This window comes from Choloepus didactylus, chromosome 22 (assembly GCF_015220235.1).
Source record: "Choloepus didactylus isolate mChoDid1 chromosome 22, mChoDid1.pri, whole genome shotgun sequence".
Taxonomy (NCBI): Eukaryota; Metazoa; Chordata; class Mammalia; order Pilosa; family Megalonychidae; genus Choloepus; species Choloepus didactylus.
The window spans coordinates 980,280-995,559 of NC_051328.1; the positions used below are offsets into that span (position 1 = coordinate 980,280).

At 36.8% G+C, this 15,280-nt stretch overlaps 1 long non-coding RNA gene across 1 annotated transcript in view; it reads left to right on the forward strand.

The window, feature by feature from the left end:
- Nucleotides 1–11,950: 11,950 nt before the first annotated feature.
- Nucleotides 11,951–15,280, forward strand: part of LOC119518860 — a 35,261-nt gene continuing 31,931 nt past the window's right edge. Inside the window, exons 1-2 of the long non-coding RNA XR_005213860.1 lie at nucleotides 11,951–12,466; nucleotides 13,702–13,845. This is a non-coding gene — a long non-coding RNA (uncharacterized LOC119518860). The remainder of the gene's footprint in view (nucleotides 12,467–13,701; nucleotides 13,846–15,280) is intronic.

The following is a 15,280-nucleotide window of genomic DNA, read 5'->3' on the forward strand; positions in this document are numbered from 1 at the left end:
GCAGGTCTTTTATTGGCAAAGTCTCTTAGCATTTGTTTGTCTGTGAAAAATTTAAGTTCTCCCTCAAATTTGAAGGAGAGTTTTGCTGGATAAAGTATTCTTGGTTGGAAATTTTTCTCTCTCAGAATTTTGAATATGTCATGCCACTGCCTTCTCACCTCCATAGTGGCCACTGAGTAGTCACTACTTAGTCTTTTATTGTTTCCTTTGTATGTGGTGAATTGCTTTTCTCTTGCTGCTTTCAGAACTTGCTCCTTCTCTTCAGTATTTGACAGTCTGATCAGAATATGTCTTGGGGTGGGTTTATTTGGATTAATTCTATTTGGAGTTCGCTGGGCATTTATGCTTTGTGTGTTTATATTGTGTAGAAGTTTGGGAAGTTTTCCCCAACAATTTCTTTGAATACTCTTTCTAGACCTTTACCCTTCACTTCCACTTCTGGGACACTAATGAGTCTTAAGTTTCGATGTTTTATTTTATCTATCATATCCCTGAGATCCATTGCATTTTTTTCAATTTTTTTTCCTCCATTCTTTCTTTTGTTCTTTCATTTTCTGTTCTGTGGATTTCTAGGACACTGAGATGTTGTTCAGCTTCCTCTAGTCTTGTGAATATCCAGAGTCTTTTTAATTTGGCCAACAGTTTCTTTTATTTCCATAAGATCTTCTATTTTTTTTATTTACTCTTGCAATGTCTTCTTTATGCTCTTCTAGGGTCTTCTTTATGGCACTTATATCCTGGTCCATGGTCCTCTTGATGTCCTTTAAATCCTTTGCCATGTTTTCATTCTTTGATTGTAGTTCTTTAATTAATTTTGCATTGTACAATGTTTCTTCTGAAATCTTGATTTCTGTGTTTGGGGCTGGATTCTCCATATCATCTGGTTTTATCATATGCATTAAGATTTTCTGTTGTTTTTGGCCTCTTGGCATTTGTTTTGCTTGATAGGGTTCTTTCAAGTTATATCAATAAAAAGGATATCAATCTAATTTTTCAAAGACACAGTTTGGTGACATACACTTTCTCTAACTAACCAGAAGACGGTGTCTGTGAGCCACCTATATCCACCAGTCAGTTCTCAACCTTTTTTCCCATGAAGTGTGGGGAAATGATTCTTGTGTGTTCCATTGGAGTACTCAGTTTGGGTGTGTTGTTGGAGCCGTCCACCCTGAATGTGGGGCGTGTGTACGGGTGGCCAGGGAGAAAGGGCAGTTCTCTCTCGGTGTCCCACAAACCACCAGATTTGGTGTAGTACCTCTGGGTTCTCCGAGTGGATCCCCCCTCCCAGCCATGATCCTCCCTCAGCCAAGGGGAATGCCATGCTACATCATCAGTGTGCGCTGTCCCTCAAGGGAAGCCCTGGGACGCTTGGCTGTGCCATGAGTCTCTCAGCTCATTTCAGAATGCAGAATGTGTGAGGCTGTCTTTACTGCAATGCCTTGTGGGCTGAGAGCAGCTGAGGTTTCCTCTGCAGAGTGAGAGACAGAATATTTCCTCCAATTCTCCCAAGGTCAGTTGTCACCAAAAGCCTCTGTCTGCTTGTTGAGGATTTGCTGTCTGTATTGAGCAGTTAATATTAAAACCTCACTTGGAGCTGGGCTGAGAAGTGCATGGTGCAGCTTCCATGAGGGAGGGGCTCTCAGCTCTAGGTTCTTGGCTCTCAGCGCAGGTCCGCAATTTTACTTACAGATTTTGTGCTGTGATCTCGGGCATTCCTCCCAATTCATGTCAGTGGATGTTGAATGTACAGTCACGTTTGTCTCCCCGCTATTATTCCAGGTTATTTACTGGTTTCTTGTTCATTTATGAATTGTTCTGGGGGAGACTAAGTCATCCACTTCTTTCTATGCTGCCATCTTCCCAGAATCTCCCTGCTGCAATTTTAAAACTAACCTGAATAGAGCTTTCCTTCATTTCTATGGTGTTTTCTCAGGCTGAATGATCTATTTTTCCAAAAGTGACTTGGACTCTGCAAAAGCACTATTTTGCCCTCTTTTGCTCTAAACTGAATACAGCTTTCATTCACTTCTATGGTGTTTTTCCAGTCTGAAAAATAACTTTTTTGCAAACAGTAACTTGAAACACTGTAAAATCAGTATATTGCTCCAATGTGAACACTAAGCTGAATAGAATTTTCACTCACTTCTATGGTGTTTTCCCAGGCTGGAAAATCACTTTTTTGAAAACAGTGGCTTGGAAATCTGTAAAAGCAATATGTTGCCCTGTCTTGTAAACGAAGATGAATACAGTTTTCATTCAATTCTCTGTTTTTTTTCATAGACTGAAAAATCACTTTTTTCAGAGACTTGGAACTTTGCAAAGACAGTATGTTGCCCCATTTTTAAAAATATGCTGAATACAGTTTTCATTCACTTGTATGGTGTTTTTCCAGGCTGAAAAATCACTTTTTTGCAAACAGTGACTTGGAACTCTGCAAAAGCATTATGTGGCTGAATACAGCTTTTATTCACTAGTATGTTGTTTTCCCAGGCTGAAAAATAACTTTTTTGCAAACAGTGCCTTGGAACTCTGTGAAAGCAATGTTTTGCTCCATTTTGCAAATGAAACTGAATACAACTTTCTTTCACTTCTACAGTGTTTTCCCAGGCTGGAAAATCACATTTTTGTAAACAGTGACTTGAAAGTCTGCAAAAACATTATGTTGCTCCATTTTGAAAACTAAGCTGGATACAGGTTTGATTCACTTCAATGGTGTTTAAGTCACCTTTTTGCAAACAGTGACTTGGAACTCTACTAAAGCAGTATGTTTTTCCATTTTGCAATCAAAACTGAACACAGCTTTCATTCACTTCTATGGTGTTTTTCCAGGCTGAAAAATCACTTTTTTGCAAACAGTGACTTGGAAAACCTGTGAAAGCTGTATGGCACTCCATTTTGAAAACTGAGATGAATACTGCTTTCATTCACTTGTATGGTGTTCTCCCAGACTGAAAAGACACTTTTTTGCAATCACTGCCTTGGACTTCTGTGAAAGCAGAATGTGGCTTCAATTCCCAAACTAAGCCTAATACAGCTTTCTTTCATTTCTATGTTGCTTTCCCATGCTTGAAAATCACTTTTTTGCAACATTGACTTGGAACACTGTGAGAGCAGTATTTTGCTCCATTTTGCAATCAAAACTGAATGCAGCTTTCATTCACTTCTATGGTGTTTTTCCAGGCTGAAAATCACTTTTTTGCAAACAGTGACTTGGAACACCAGCGAAAACCATATGTTACTCTTTTTTGAAATCTAAGCTGAATACAGCATTCACTCACATCTATTTTATTTTCCTAGGATGAAAAATCTCTCTTTTGCCAACAGTGACATTGATCTCTGTGAAAGCAGTGTTTTGCTGAATACAGCTTTCACTCACTTCTATGGTGTTTTCCTAGGCTGTATAGTCACTTTTTTTTGTAAACAGTGACAAGGAATCCTGCAAAAGCTATATGTTTCTCCATTTTGATATCAAAGCTGTATACATGTTCACTCGCTTCTTTGGTGTTTTCACAGACTGAAAGAACACTTTTATATGAACAGTGACTTGGAACTCTTCAAGAGCATTATGTTTCTCTGTTTTGAAAACTAAGCTGAGTACATGTTTCATTCCCTTCTATGTTGTTTTCCAAGGCTGAAAAATCACTTGTTTTGCAATCAGTGACTTGGAAATCTACTAAAACAGTATGTTGCTCCCTTTTGAAATCTATGTGACATACATATTTTATTCACTTCTATGGTGTTTTCCAGGTGTAAAAGTTACTGATTTGCAAAAAGTGACTTGGTGCTGTGCAAAAGCTTTATTTTGCTCCATTTTGCAATCTAACCTGAATAGTGCTTTCATTCACTTCTGTGGTGTTATCCCTGGGTAAAATAACTTTTTTCAAACAGTGACTTGGAATTCTGAGAAAGATGTATTTTGTTAAGTTTGAAAACTAAGCTGAATACATCTGTCATTCCCTTCTATGGTGCTGTCCCAGGGTGAAAAATCACTTTTTTGCCAAAAGAGACTTGGAACACAGCAAAAGCCGTATTTTGCTCCATTTTGTAATCTAAACTGAACACAGCATTCATTCACTTCTATGGTGTTTTCTCAGGGTGAAAAACCACTTTTTGCAAACAGTGACTTGGAACTCTGTGAAAGAAGTATGATGTTCCATTTTGAAAATTAAGTTGAATGCAGCTTTTATTCAATTTCCCAAGTGGAAAAATCACTCTTTTGCAAACAGTGACTTAGAACTCTGTGGAACAGTATGTTGCTCTGATTTGAAATGAAACTGAATACAGCTTACTTTCATTTATATGGTGTTTTCCCAGGCTGAAAAAATCACTTTTTTTCAAACAGTGACTTAGAGTTTTGTGAAAGCAGTATGTTACTCCATTTTGGAATCTAAACTGAATACAGCTTTCAGTCATTTCTATGGTGTTTTCCCAGGCTGCAAAGTCACTTTTTTCAAAACAGTGACTTGGAATTCTGTGAGAGAACTATGATGTTCTGTTTTGAAAACTATGCTGTATACAGATTTCACTCACTCCTATGGTGCTTTCCCAGGCTGAAAAATCACTTTACAGCAAACAGTGATTGAAACTGTGAAAGCAGTATGTTGCTCACTGTTGAAAACTTAGCTGAATAAAGATTGGAGTCATTTCTATGGTGTTTTCCCAGGTGGAAAAATCACTTTTTTGCAAACAGTGTCTTGGAAATCTGCAACAGCATTATGTTGTTCCCTTTTGAAAACTAAGCTGAATACAACTTTCAGTCACTACTATGGGATTTTCCCAGTCTGAAAAGCAGTTTATTGCAAGCAATGACTTGGAAAACCTGCAAAAGCCATATGATACACCATTTTGAAACCTAAGCTGAATACTGCTTTCATTCATTTCTATGGTGTTCTCCCAGAATGAAAAGATCCTTTTATGCAAACAGTAACTTGGAACTTTGTGAAAGCAGAAATTTGCTTCATTTTCAAAACTAAGCAGAATACAGCTTTCATTCACTTCTATGGTGTTTTCCCAGGCTGAAAAATCACATTTTGCAAATAGTGACTTGGACATCTGGGAAAGAACAATGTTGCTCAGTTTTGAAAACTAAGCTGAATACAGTTTTCATTCACTTCGATGGTGTTTTCCTGTGCTGAAAAATCTCTTTTTTGCAAACATTGACTTTGCAATTTGCAATAGCAGTATGTTGCTCTGTTTTGAAACCTAAGCTGAATACAGATTTCATTCACTTCTATGGCATTTCCCAGGCTGAAAAATCACATTTTTGCAGGCAGTGACTTGGAACTCTGCAAAAGCTTTTTTTTTTTTTTTTGATGAATACAGCTCTCCTTCATTTCTTTGTTGTTTTCCCAGGCTGAAAAATCACTTTTTTGGAAACATTCACTTGGAAATCTGTGAAAGCATTATGTTGTTCAGATTTGAAACCTAAGCTGAATACAGCTTTCACTCACTTATATGGTGGTGTACCAGGCTAAAAATCACTTTTATGCAAACAGTGACTCTTTGAAAACACTTTGTTCCTCCATTTTGAAACCTAAGCTGAATACAGCTTTCACTCACTTGTATGGTGTTTTCCCAGTCTGAAAAATCCCTTTTCTAACATTGACTTTGAACTTTGCAAAAACAGTACGTTTCTCCATTTCCAAAACTGCAGTGAATACAGCTTTCACTCAGTTCTATGGTGTTTTCCCAGATGGAGAAATCACTTTTTTGCAAACAGTGACTTGGAACTCTGTGAAAGCAATATGTTGCTGAATACTGCTTTCATTCACTTCTTGGTGTTTTCCCAGTGTGAAAAATCACTCGTTCGCAATCAGTTACTTGGAAATCTGTGAAAGCAGTAACTTGCTCCCTTTTGAACTAAGCTTAACACAGCTTTCACTCACTTCTATGGTGTTTTCTCAGGCTCAAGAATCACTTTTTTTGCAAATAATGACTTGGGACTCTGCAAAAGCTGTATGTTACTTCATTTTGAAAACTAAACGGAGTCCATCTTTCAATCAATTCTGTGGTGTTTTAACAGGATGAAAAATCGTTTTTTTTTTTTTGCAAACAGCAAGTTGGAACTCTGCAAAAGCATTATGGTCTCCATATTGAATACTAAGCTGAATACAGTTTCACTCATTTGTATGCTATTTTCCCATGCTGAAAAATCACTTTTTTGCAAATACTGACTTGGAATTCTGCCAATGCATTATGTTTGTCAGTTGGAAAAACTAAGCAGAATACAGGTTTCACTAATTTCTATGGTGCTTTCCCAGGCTGAAAACTCACTTTATTGGAAACAGTGACTAGAAACTCTGCAAAAGCATTATACTGCATCCTTTTGAAAACTAAACTGAATGCAGGTTTCTTTCCTTCTATGGTGTTTTCCCAGGCCAAAAAATCACTTTTTTTCAATCAATGACTTGAACACTGTGAAGAGTATTTACCTCCATTTTTAAATCTAAAAAAGTTCATCTTTCCTTCACTTTTATGATGTTTTCCCAAGCTGAAAGATCACTTTTTTTTGCAGTGACTTGGAACACAGCAAAAGCAGTATGTTGCTCACTTTAGAAAACTAAGCTGAATACAGCTTTCACTCACTGCTACGGTGTTTTCCCATGCTGAAAATCCTTTTTTTGCAAACTGTGACTTGGAACTCTGCAAACAGTAGGTTTCTCCATTTTGAAACTAAGCTGAATACAGTTTTGTTCACTTCTGTGGTGTTTTCCATGGATGAAAAATCACTTTTTTGCAAACCATGACATTGAACAGTGCAAAAGCTTTATGTTGCTCAGTTTTGAATACTAACCTGAATACAGCTTTCTCTCACTTGTATGCTGTTTTCCCAGGATGAAAAATCACATTTTTGAAAACAGTGACTTGTAACACTGTGAAAGCAGCATGTTGCTCCATTTTGTAAACTAAGCTGAATTTAACTTTTGTTCACTTCTATGGTGCTTTCCCAGGCTGAGAAATCACATTTTTGCAAAAAGTGACTTGGAAGTCTGCAATAGCAGTATGTTGCTCCATTTTGAAAACTAACTTGAATAAACCTTTCATTCCTTTCTATGGTGTTTTCCCAGGCAGAAAACTCACTTTCTTGGAAAAAGTGACTTGGAAATCTGCAAAAGCAGTATTTTCCTCCATTTTGAAAAATAAGATGAATACAGCTTTCATTCACTACTAAGGTGTTTTCCCCAGGCTGAAAAATCATTTTTTGGCAAACACTGACTTGGAACTCTGCAAAAGCAGTATGTTGCTCTCTTTTGAAAACTAAGCTGAATACAGCTTTCACTCACTTCTATCACCATTTCCCATGCTGAAAAATCACTTGACTTGAAAATCTGCAAAAGCAGTATGTTGCTGAATACAGCTTTCATTCACTTTTTTGGTGTTTTAGCAGGGTGAATAATCACATTTTGCAAACACTGACTTGGAACTCTGTGAAAGTAGTATGTTCCTCTACTTGAAAACTAAAGTGAATACAGATTTTGTTGACATCTATGGTGTTTTCACAGGTTGAAAAATCACTTTTTCACAAACAGGGATTTGGAAGTCAGTGAAAGCAGTATGTTTGTCAGTTTTGAAAGCTAAGCTGAATACAGCTTTCACTCACTTCTATGGTGCTTTCTCAGGCTGAAAACTCACCTTTTGCAAACACTGACTTGGAACTCTGCAAAAGCAGTATGTTGCTCCCTTTTGAAAATTAAGCTGAGTACACCATTTACTCACTTCTAAAAATCACTTTTTTTGCCAACAGAGATGTGGAACTCTATGAAAGCAGAATTTTGCTCTGCTTTTCAATCTAAACTGAATACAATTTTCATTTACCTCTATGGTGTTTTCCCATGCTGTAAAATCACTTTTTTTGCAAACAGTGATTTGGAACACTATGAAATCAGTACGTGGCTCTATTTTTCAAACTCAGGTTGTATACATGTTTCATTCACTTCTATTGGGTTTTCTGAGGCTGAAAAGTCACATTTTTTGAAAAAAGTGACTTGGAAGTCTGCAATAACAGTATGACACTCCATTTTGAAATCTAATCTGAATACAAATTTCCTTCACTTCTATGGTCTTTTCCCACACTGAAATATCACTTTTTTTCAAACAATGACTTAGAAACCTGTTAAAGCATTATTTTGCTGAATACAGCTTTCATTCATTTCATTCCCTTTCAAAGTCACTTCAGTGAGTTGGACATCTGCAAAAGTGGTATGTTGCTCTGTTTTCAAAACTAAGATGCAAACAGCATTCATTCACTTCTATGGTGTTTTCCCAGGTTGAAAAATCACTTTTTTGCAAACAGTTACTTGGAACTCTGTGAAAACAGTATGTTTGTCAGTTTTGAAAACTAATTTGTATACAGCTTTTACTCACTTCTATGGTGCTTTCCCAGGCTGAAAGCCCACATTTTTGCAAACAGTGAGTTGGAAATCTGCAAAAGCATTATGTTGCTGAATACAGCATTCATTCACTTCTTTGTTGTTTTCCCATGGTGAAAAATCACTTTTTTTGCAAACAGTGACTTGGAACTCTGTGAAAGCAGTATGTTGCTCACTTTTGAAAACTAAGCAGAATACACCTTTCACTCTCATATGGTGATTTCCCATGCTGAAAAATCACTTTTTTTGCATACAGTGTCTTGGAACTCTGTGAAAGCAGTATATTGCTGAATACAGCTTTCATTCACTTCTTTGGTGGTTTCCCAAGGTGAAATATCACTTTTTTGCAAACAGTGACCTGGAACTCTCTGGAGGAATTATATTGCTCCATTTTGAAAACTAAGCTAAATGCAGCTTTCAATCACTTCTCTGGTGTTTTCCCAGGCTGACAAATCACTTTTTTGCAAACAATGACTCTGAAATCTGGAAAAGCAGTATTTTGCTCTGTTGTCCAATCTAAACAGAATACAGCTTTCATTCACTTTTATGGTGTTTTCCAGTCTGAAAAATCACTTTTTTGCAAACAGTGAATTGGAACTCTGTGAAAGCACTATGTTGCTGAATACAGCTTTCTTTCACTTCTTTCTTGCTTTCCCTTGGTGAAAAATTACATTTTTGGAAACAGTGACTTGGAGCTCTACAACAGCTGTATGCTGCTCAGTTTTGAAGTCTAAGCAGAATACTGCTTTCATTCACTTTTATGGTGTTTTCCCAGGCTGAAAAATCACTTTTCTCAAACAGTGACTTGGAATTCCGCAAAAGCAGTATGCTGCCTCATTTTGAAAACTAAAGAGATTATAGATTTTATACACTTCTATGGGGTTTTCTCAGGCTTAAAAATCACTTTTTTGCCAACTGTGACTTGGAGCACTGTGAAAGCAGTAGGATGCTCTGCTGTGAAAACTAAAGTGAATACAGCTTTCACTCACTTCTGTTGTGTTTTCCCAGGATGAAAAGTCACTTTTTTGCAAACAGTGACTAGGAGCTTTGGGAAAGCATTATGTTTCTCAGTTTTGAAAACTAAGCAGAATATAGCTTTCACTCACTTCTATGGTGCTTTCCTAGGTGAAAACCCACTTTTTTGCTAACACTGACTTGGAACTCTGTGAAAGTCACTTTTGAAAACTAAACAGAATACACCTTTCACTCCCTTATATGTTGATTTCCCATCCTGAAAAATCATTTTTTTGCATACAGTGACTTGGAACTCTGTGAAAGAATTGTGTTGCTCCATTTTGAAAACTTAGCTGAATACATCTTTCATTCACTTCTATGGTATTTTCCAATGCTAGAAATCACTACTTTGCAAACAGTTACTAGGAAAGCTGTGAAAGGTGTATGTTGCTCCATTTTGAAAACTAATCTGAATACAGCTTTCACTCACTTCTCTGGTGTTTTCCAAGGCTGACAAATCACTTTTTTGCAAACAGTGACTTTGAAATCTTCAAAAGCAGTATTTTGCTCTGTTTTGCAGTCTAAACAGAATGCAGCTTTCATTCACTTTAATGATGTTTTCCAGTCAGAAAGCTCGCTTTTTTGCAAAAAGTTACTTGGAATTCTGTGAAGGCAGTATGTAGCTCTGTTTTGAAATCTAAGCTAAATAGAGCTTTCTTTCTCATCTCTGGTGTTTTCCCAAGCTGAGAAATCACCCTTTTGCAATCAGTGACTTGAAAGTCTGCAAGAGCAGTATGTTGCTCAGTTTTGAAAACTAAGCTGTATACAGCTTTCACTCATTTCTGTTGTGTTTTCCCATGATGAAAAATCAGTTTTTTGCACACAGTGACATTGAAATCTGCAAAAATATTATGTTGCTCAGTTTTCAAAACTAAGGTGAATACAGCTTCCACTAACTTGTTTGCTGTTTTCCCAGGCTTCAAAATCACTTTTTTTGCAAACTGTGACTTGGAAGTCTGAGAAAGCAGTGTGTTGCTCCATTTTGACTCCTGAGCAGCAAACAGCTTTCATTCACTTCTTTGGTGTTTGCCAGGCTGAAAAATCACCTTCTTTCAAACAGTGACTTGGGAATCTTCTAAAGCAGTATGTTGCTTTGTGTGGAAAAGTAAGTGAAATACAGCTTTCATTCACATCTATGGTGTTTTCCCATACAGAAAAATCACTTTTTGGCAAACAGTGACTTGGAACTCTGTGAAAGCAGTATGCTTCTCCATTTTGAAAACTAAACAGTTTATAGCTTTCATTCACTTCTATGGTGTTTTCCCAGGCTGAAAAATCACGTTTTTGCAAGGAATGACTTGGACGTCTGTGATAGCATTATGATGATCAGTTTTGAAAACTAAGCTGAATACAGCTTTCATTCACTTCTATGGTGATTTCTCATGCTGAAAAACCATTGTTTTGCAAACAGTGGCTTGGAACCCTATGAAAGCAGTATGTTGCTGAATACACCTTTCCTTCACATGTTGTTGTTTTCTCATGGTGAAAAATCAGTTTTTCATACAGTGACTTGGAACTCTGCGACAGCTGTATGTTGCTCAGTTTTGAAAACTAACCAGAATACAGCATTCATTCACTTCAATGGTGTTTAAATCACTTTTTTGCAGACAGTGACTTGAAAGGCAGCAAAAGCAGTATGTTGCTCCATTTTGAAAACTAAGCTGAATATGGGTTTCTTTCACTTCTATAGTGTTTTCCCAGGTTGAAAAATCATTTTTTTTGGAAACAGTGACTTGAAACTCTATGAAATCAAGATTTTGCTCCAATTTGCAATCTAAACCAAATACACTTTTCATTCACTTCTGTGGTGTTTACCGAGGCTGAAAAATCACATTTTTGCAGAGTGACATGGAACACTGCAAAAGCAGTATGTTGCTCCATTTTGAAAACTAAGGTGAATACAACTTTCATTCACTTTTATCATGTTTTCCCAGGCTGAAAAATCACTTTTTGGCAAACAGTGACTTGGAACTCTGTGAAAGCAGTATTTTGACTCATTTTGCAATTTAAAATCCATAGAACTTTCTTTCACTTCTATGGTGTTTTACCACGGTGAAAAAATCAATTTTTGGCAAACAGTGTCTTGGACCTCTGCAAAAGCAGTATGATTCTCTGTTTTGAAAACAAAGCTGAATACAGCTTCGAGTCACTTCCATGGTCTTTTACAAGGGTGAGAAATCACTTTTTTGCAAACAGTGACTTGGAACTCCCCATAGCAGTATGTTTCTCCTTTTTGAAAACAAAGCTGAATACAGGTTTCCTTCCCTTCTGTGGTGTTTTCCTAGTCTGAAGAATCACTTTTTTGCCAACAGTGACTTGTGTTGCTCTGTTTTGAAAACTAAGCTGAATACAGCTTTCATTACTGTAGAGTTTTTCCAGGCTGAAAAATCACTTTTCTCTGAACAGTGACTTTTAATTCTGCTAAATCAGTATATGTTCCATTCAGCATCCTAAACTGAATACAGTTTTCATTCAATTCTATGTTGTTTTCCCAGGCTGAAGAATCACTTTTTTGCAAACAGCATCTTGGGAAACTGTAAAAACAGCATTTTGCTCCATTTTGCAATCTAAACTCAGTGTCAGCTTTAATTCACTTCTATGATGTTTTCCAAGACAGAAAAAATCACCTTTTTGCAAGTAGTGACTTGGAACTCTGCAAAAGCAGTATGTTGCTGAATACAGCTTTCATTCACTACCATGGTGTTTTCCCAGGCTGAAAAATCTGGTTTTTGGAAACTGTGTCTTGTAACTCTGTGAAAGCAGTATATTGCTCCATTTTGAAAACTAAGCTGAATGCAGCTTTCAGTCACTTCTACAGTGATTGCCCATGCTGAAAAATCACTTTTTTCATTCAGTGACTTAGAACTCTGCAAAAGCAATGTTTTGATGAATACAGCTTTCATTCACTTCTTTTATGTTTTCCCAGGGTGAAAAATCACTTTTTTGTGAACAGTGACTTGGATATCTGTGAAAGAAGTATGTTGATCAGTTTTGAAAACGAAGCTGAATACGGCTTTCATTCACATCTTAAGTGTTTGCCATGAAGAAAAATCAATTTTTTGCAACAGTGACTGGAAATCTGAGTAAGCTCTATGCTGCTCCATTTTGTTACTGAATCTGAAGACATTTTTCCTTCACTTCTATGTTGTTTTCCTGGAATGAAAAATCAGTTTTTGCAAACAGTGACTTGGAATTCTGTGAAAGCAGTATGTTGCTCCCTTTTGAAAACTGAAGTGCATACACCTTTCATTCACTTCTATGTTGTTTTCCCAGAATGAAAAATCACTTTTTGCAAACAGTGGTGTGGAAATCTGCAAAAGAAGTATGTTGTTCCATTTGGAAAACTAAGCTGAATACAGGTTTCACTCACTTCTATGGTGTTTTCAAAGGCTGAAAAATCACTTTTTTGCAAACAGTGAGTTTAAATTCTGTGAAAGCAGTATGTTGCTGCATTTTGAAAACTATGCTGAATACATATTTCGTTCACTTCTATTGTGTTTTCCCAGGCTGAAAAGTCACTTTTTTGCAAACACAGTCTTGGAACACTGTGAAAGCCATATGTTACTCTTTTTGAATGCTAAGCTGAGTACAACTTTTACTCACTTCTGTGGTTTCCCAAACTCAAAAATCACTTTTTTGGAAACAGTGAAATGGAACTAGGTGAAACATTATGTTCCTCAGTTTTGAAAAATAAGCTGAATAAAGCTTTCAGTCTTGTCTATGGTGTTTTGCCAGCCTGAAAATACACTTTTGTGTAAACAGTGACTTGGAAATCTGTGAAAGCAGTGTGTTGTTCTTTCTTGAATTCTAAGCTAAACACAGCTTTCACTCCCTTCTATCATCTTTTCTCAAAATGAAAAAAAGTTTTTTGCAAAAAGTGTCTTGGAAGTCTGCAAAAGGAGTATGTTGTTCCTTTTTGAAAACTACACTTGGTAGAGCTTTCATTTCTTTCCATGTGGTTTTGCCACTTTGAAAGATCACTTTTTTGCAAACAGTGACTTGGAAATCTGCAAAAGAAGTATTTTTCTCCATTTTGAAAACTAAGCTGAATGCAGATTTCCCTCACTTCTATGGTGTTTTCCCAGACTGAAAAATCACTTTGTTTCAAACAGGGACTTGGAAGTCTGCAAAAGCAGTACATTGATGCATTTTGAAAACTAAGCTGAATTCAGCTTTCATTCACTTCTATGGTGTATTCCCAGACTGAAAAACTCCCTTTTTACAAAAGTGACTTGGAAGACTGCAAAAGCAGTATGTTGCTCCATTTTGAAAACTAACTAAAATAGAGGTTTCATTCTCTTCTATGGTGTTTTCCCAGGCTTCAAAATCACATTTTTGCAAACAGACTTGGAACTCTGCAAAAGCAGTATTTTCCTGGATACAGCTTTCATTCACTCCTTTGCTGTTTCCCCAGGATGAAAATTCAGTTTTGCAAACAGTTACTTGGAACTCAGTGAAAGAAGTATGTTGCTTACTTTTGAAAACTAAGCTGAATACAGCCTTTATTCACTTCTATGGTGTTTTCACAGTCTGAATAATCACTGTTTTGCAAACAGTGACTTCGAGCTCTGCAAAAGCTGTATGTTGCTCCATTTTGAAAACTAAGCTGAATACAGCTTTCACACACTTCTATGGTGTTTTCTCAGCTTGAGAAATCACTTTTTTTCAAACTGTGACCTGGAAGTTTGAGAAAGCAGTATGTTGCTCCGTTTCGAAAACTAAGCTGAGTGCAGCTTTCCTTCACTTCTAAGGTGTTTTCCCAGGCTGAAAATCACTGTTTTGCAAACAGAGACTTGGAGCTTTGCAAAAGCAGTATCTTGCCCTGTTTGAAAACTAAACTGAATACAGCTTTCACTCAATTCTATGGTGTTTTCACAAGCTTAAAAATCACTTTTTTGCAAACAGTGACTTGGAACTCTATGGAAGCAGGATTTTCTCTGTTTTTGCAATCTAAACTGAATAAACTTTTCATTCTATCCTATGGTGTTTTCACAGGCTGAAAAACCACTTTATTGCAAACAGTGCCTTGGAAATCTCTGAAAGCAGTGTTTTTCTCCATTTTGAAAACTAAGCAGAGTACAGCTTTCAGTCACTTCTATGGTGTTTTCCCAGGCTGAATAATCACTGTTTTGCAGACAGTGCATTGAAACTTTGTGAAAGCAGTATGGTGCTGCATTTTGAAAACTAAGCTGAATACAGCTTTCACTCAATTCTATGGTGTTTTCCCAGACTGAAGAATCACTTTTTTGCACACAGTGACTTGGAACACTACAAATGCAGCATTTTGCTCCGTTTTGCAATCTATAATGAATACAGCTATCATTCACTTCTATGGTGTTTCCCAAGGCTGAATAATCACTTTTTTGCAAACAGTGACTTGGAACACTGCAAAAGTGGCATGTAGCTCTGTTTTGAATACTAAGCTGAATACAACTTTCGTTCACTTCTACGATGTTTTGCCAGGCTGAAAAATCACTTTTTTGCAAAATTAACTTGGAAGTCCATGAAAGCCATATGTTGCTGTGCTTTGAAAAGTAACCTGAATACAGCTTTCATTCACTACTATGGTGCTTTCCCAGGCTGAAAAATCTCTTTTTTGTAAACATTGACTTGGAAATCTGTGAATGCAGTATGTTGCTCCATTTTAAAAACTAAGCATTATTCAGTTCTCTGGTGTTTTTGCAGGCTGAAAAATCCCTTTTTTGCAAACAGTGACTTGGAACTCTATGAAAACAGTATTTTGCTCTGTTTTGAAAACTAAGCTGAATAAAGCTTTCCCTTATTTGTATGCTATTTTCCCAGGCTGAAAAATCACTTTTTGGGAAACAGTGACCTGTAGTTCTGAGAAAGCAGTATGTTGCTCTGTTTTGAATACTAAGCAGAATGCAGCTTTCATT